This window comes from Rhinoderma darwinii, chromosome 2 (assembly GCF_050947455.1).
Source record: "Rhinoderma darwinii isolate aRhiDar2 chromosome 2, aRhiDar2.hap1, whole genome shotgun sequence".
In the NCBI taxonomy this organism is placed as follows: domain Eukaryota; kingdom Metazoa; phylum Chordata; class Amphibia; order Anura; family Rhinodermatidae; genus Rhinoderma; species Rhinoderma darwinii.
The window spans coordinates 56,853,139-56,858,425 of record NC_134688.1 but is presented as its reverse complement, the minus strand read 5'-3'; the positions used below and the strand labels follow the sequence as shown (position 1 = coordinate 56,858,425).

The window sequence follows — 5,287 nt, the reverse complement described above, 5'->3', positions numbered from 1 at the left end:
CTTCTCTCACTGACATCGCGTTTCTAGCAGCGAAAATCGGGATTCCTCTAGGAGAAGGGGGCATTGGGGATTGGCATTTGTAAATTGCCCACATTGTGACCCCCCCTAATGTCAGTCATGGACACCTGGGCCTGGGTGTGACTGCAACCTCTTCACCCCTATAGTTATGTTCCCTGGGTTTACACTAACATTACAAAATGTTTTCAATGTCTGACTCGTCCTGTGATAGAAAATGAAAGGTGTGAAAGTAAATATATTATTATTCATTATGGATATGGGGTTATTTTATGTTTATTCCATTATGTATTTTACAGACATTTATGACATCTGAATATGTGGCACCAGTGACAGCCGACATGCTAGGACATACACTGTATATATGAAAGTATTATAGCAAATGACAACCTATAGAAATTCTATAATCTGATGTCATCCAGAATGTTCCTATAGAGACACATGACAAGACTGTGGGAACAAATTCCCCAATGTTGTTCATCCAGGGCCTGTTTTAGTGGTGTGCGACCTGTGCGGTTACACTGGGTGCATCACCTGTCATTAATGAATGGGGCGCCACTGGTCTTGATGTCTGGGGCACCCATTGCTTGAACACTCAATCCCACTCTTCATGTAAAAAAAGTAAAGGGCACTGCTCAGGATGCAGATACAATTCCTTGATAATGGATTACATTACAGTGTGACAGACAATACTTGTCTGGCAGTGTTATTTGGGCACTGTATGATTGCAGTATTTGAGTACTATATTCTACGCCATAAAGCTGAATTCAGACGCTGCAGATTTGCTGCGCGGCAAAATTCACAAGTGTTACAGGTGAATAGTTACAGTCTCAAAAACTCATCCACATGTAGCAAAAGTAAACGCTGGGAATTTTGCTGCAGCTTTATATTATTATTATAGAAATGCTCCATAAAGAAGATATTATGGTATTAGTAATATATAAGGGACTTGTTATTTATGTAATTTCCTAATACACATTTGGCTTATGGGGGAGCACACAGCGCACACAGAGTGTCTACATTACCAGTACTGCAGTCTGTGCGCCACCATACAGGTCCGTCCACATGAAGTTGCTGTGTACATGAGCCCTAATGTACATTTCCTTCATCGTTGGGTGGTCTATACTGAGCACACGTCTGTCTGGAGAAATAAAACGACACAATTATTGTTTTTTCCAGAACACCTTAAGATCGGCTGCCTGCTGCCAGGGGGACTCTCTGAAGCAATATTTCATCTATGCAAGGTGCGTCTCTTATTAGTTACTATATGCAGTATCCACCAATACCCTCCACAGTTAGAATGACACTTCTTGTATGTCCTGGGTCAGAATGCCCCTTTTGTATGGCCCCACAGTAATGAAGCCCCCTTTTCTAAGCCCCGACTCAGTCCTTTTATCCCCCATATTAATAGTGCCCCCTTTGCTCCTATAAAATAAAAAATTATACTCACCTAATAGACGACCAACCGGGTCAGACATTTTGCTTCCTCCCTGCGCCGTTATTGTTTGTCCAATTTTTAGGGGTGTATGGAGCTCCAGAGCTGTGGGCCACCCCAAATCCCTGGACCCCAGCCGGTCATCCTATTTACCCCTTTGGTAATTTTACACTGGTTGGGGACTGGACTCGGTTCTAGATAGAAATGTTGCCATTGATTGAGATTTGTCCTAATACATTGTCTTTCTTTCTCCTAGAATTAATTCCTCATAAGAGTTAATGATAACCACGTCCCAGGAGGGCAGATCAAAGATTAAGCAGAGCCCTCCACCTCACATCACATAACGTTCTACATTCAGTCGGATGTATTCAGTAGGAGAGTCCAAGGTCAGTGTATTTTATTAACTGCATCTCTAAATGATCACATAGTGTGTATTACTGGTCAATACTGAAGAGGGCACTACCACCATAGATGGCCTGGGCACCCTCAACTTACACTGCCGATCCGGCATTTAGGGCCCAAACCTATAATATAAAAAAATAGAAAGATACAATCCCTAGTTTATTGACTGGGTGATGTTATTTGGGCACTGTATGATTAAATTATTTGGACACTACATGGTGCATCATAAGGGGGAGGACGTCACAGATACTGCACATGTCACCAATAAACCTAAGGCCGGCCCTGGATGTGACACAATAGCTGCCACGTGACATGCCATCCACACGGACATGACCGCTGTGGCCTAGCAACTAAAGACAACAGAACCATCAGCGCAGGAGCCACAGGGAATTTAAAAAATGAGTAGGGACAATTTGTTATTTTTAGCCATATGCGGCTTAGACTAAGGTTTATGAAACTATCAGAAAACCCCTTTAATAATTATTTTGTCTGTTGAATCCAGAAATCCAATTTACCATTTTCTACTCTCTCTACTCCAGTCCAAAAGACTCCACAAAAGACAAATTAGAAGTTTTCCATTAATCATAAGATTATATAGAAGAATAACAATAAGCTCCTGGTCCCTGATACAAAATCTATACCAGGGTCCTCCAACTATTATGTGCCATTATACTGCTGGTGTTATTTGTGTGGCAGAGGGGCATTGGACTCGCCCTGTGATAGAAAATGAAATGTGTGAAAGTAAATATATTATTATTCATTATAGATATGGGGTTATTTTATGTATGTGCATTAAACCCATTATGTATTTTACAGACATTTATAACATCTGAATATGTGGCACCAGTGACAGCCGACATGCTAGAAGATCCACTGTATATATGTAAGTATTATAGCAAATAACAACCTATAGAAATTCTATAATGTGATGTCATCCAGAATGTTCCTATAGAGACACATGACAAGACTGTGGGAACAATCTCCCTGATGTTTTCAATAGGCTGAACATATATTTGTTGATATGATGAACCATACTAAGCGCACGTCATAATATCTTCACAGTTTATACTTTTTGTTCCAGAATTTCTTGAGATCGGCTGCCTGCTGCCAGGGGGACTCTCTGAAGTAATATTTCATCTATATGCGGTATGTCCATCATTAGTTACTATATACAGTATCCACCAGTAGCTCTGTACATTGAAAAAGTAATGAGCGGGCAAAATGCCAAGAAAGGCGTAGCAGTGGGGAACCTTGGATAGTTGGTAGGAATAGGCATAATGTAAGTTAGGGGTATCTTTGTCCAAAATGCTGGCCACATGGCTCGGTTTGGAACTGAACGTAGGTGTAAGTTAATTGGGTGAGGGAGTGTAGGAGGATTTTAGACAGCTTTGGTCTGCCAAGAACATTTGCGATGTGTCAAGGCCTGGATGCAATAGACAAGGACTTAAGTGAGTTTCATTACACAGTCATAATCTGCAGGCATAGGTGATAATGGACACTGGCAGAATGTTTTTATATTTACAGCACTCAAGCGGAAAGCAATGGAAGGTGCCAGGATATTGTCACGTATAGAGCCCCCACAAGTCATGCAGCACAAGGACCTGGACTTGGGGTGTACTGGATTGTTTGGAGCAAATGGCATCAAGGAAGCAAGGCAGGTATCCTCAATGGTATCATTCTAGCAAAAATTTGAGGGAACATGGCACGATGATGGGCCAAGTGCCAGGATCCTTGCGCAGGGATCCAGGGTCGATGAAGGCAGCAATATCCCAGTAGGGCCTCATAATCTCAACATGGGAGAGGGACACCTTGGGGTTGCCAAAATGTTTAGAACACGGGGTACTGGCACAATGTTTGGAATTACAGGAGCAGCGCATCTGGATGTAAAGAGAAGCAGAAGAAGGCAACAGTAGCTGGTTGAGTCTGATTCTGATCTGTCAGATGATAATAAGTGGTCTGATGTTGGGGATAGATGGGCTAATGGGCAAGACGTTTAAGATGCTGAAAAAAATGTTTACGCAGGATAAAGTAAAAAGGTAAAAGCGAGGAGGCGTGATACCGAAAGCCAATCCTTTACTGGAAAGAGGGGGTAAAGTTTGGGGCCAGGAAACATGTTTGTTGATTTCTACCTACACACACACTTGTCCCAGGAAATGTTGAGAAACATAAGGGAGGAAAGGCTTGTCTAGTTTTTGTGATGTCTATGGAAGATTTTGTTTAGTATTGCAGTGTTATGGTGGTGGAGCAGGACCCCCTTATTGATCAGGTGCCAATAAAAAGGGATGGTGCCTGTGAAGCAGGCTGGTAAGTATAAAAAAAAATACATCTGTCGCATCTAAAAGAGGCATCAGTAAACGATGAAATAGACAAGGAGTTGAGTGAGTTGCATCATTAAAGCAGAATCTGCAGGCACGGATGACAATGGATACTTGCAGAATGTTTTTTGTGCCTACAGGACTCAAGTGAGAAGCAGTGGAAAGGACCCGGATATCGCCACGGATAGGGCGTCCACGAGTCATGCAGCACAAGGAACTGGACTTCTGATGTAATTGACTGTTTGGAGGAGATGGCGTACATTTGCGAAGAATGTAGTTGGCTTTCGAAGCGCGTAAGCAGTCTTGTATCATCACTTCAACATGCCGTGTGGTTTATAAAATGTTTTTCTAATAAAGTCATCACATTGTCATGAGGATTGCTGGACCGTATTTTCTTCTGTTTACTGTATATTTATTGGACAGTGCTAACGCCATACAGCCCTCCCTGTAGAGAACGCCATACAGCCCTCCTGTAGAGAACGCCATACAGTCCCCCTGCAGAGAACGCTATACAGCCCCCCCCTGTAGAGAACGCCATACAGCCCCCCCTGTAGAGAACGCCATACAGCCCCCCTTGTAGGGAACGCCATACATCCCCCCCTGTAGAGAACGCCATAGAGCCCACCCCCTGTAGGGAACGCCATACAGCCCCCCTGTAGGGAACGCCATACAGCCCCCCCTTTAGGGAACGCCATACAGCGTTCCCCCCCCCCTGTAGAGAGCGCCATACAGCGTCCCCCCTCCCAAAAAAATGTGAACTACAGTGTGTCCTACAAAATACATGTATCCCCTATCCACAGAATAGGGGATAGATGTGTGATCGCTGGCAGCGAAAGCTGTTTCTATCCTCTCCTCAGGGTCCCCGGCAGTCACTGACAGCCGGAGACCCGACATTCAGCAGCCCGATCGCGCGGGCAGTAAGTTAAAACCGGAGTCGTAAAAAGTCTATGGCTCGGGTTTTAAGGACCCTGACCGCTGGCCGTAAAAATACAGCCAGCGGTCGGGAACCAGTTAATGGCAGAGCGGGGAGATACCTCCCTGCTCTGCAGTAGAGTTCAGTGGCGTCCCGCTGTAGCAGCCATAGCGGCAGCCAGCGGAGCCTCCGGCCATGGTGGGTGCC

General features: G+C 44.2%; 1 long non-coding RNA gene across 1 annotated transcript; it reads left to right on the top strand.

The window, feature by feature from the left end:
* The first annotated feature begins 1,727 nt into the window (after window positions 1-1,727).
* On the top strand, window positions 1,728-4,521 carry LOC142740567 (uncharacterized). Its single transcript, XR_012880786.1, has 3 exons — window positions 1,728-1,836; window positions 2,669-2,735; window positions 2,934-4,521. It is a non-coding gene; the product is annotated as an uncharacterized LOC142740567 (long non-coding RNA).
* Window positions 4,522-5,287: the final 766 nt, after the last annotated feature.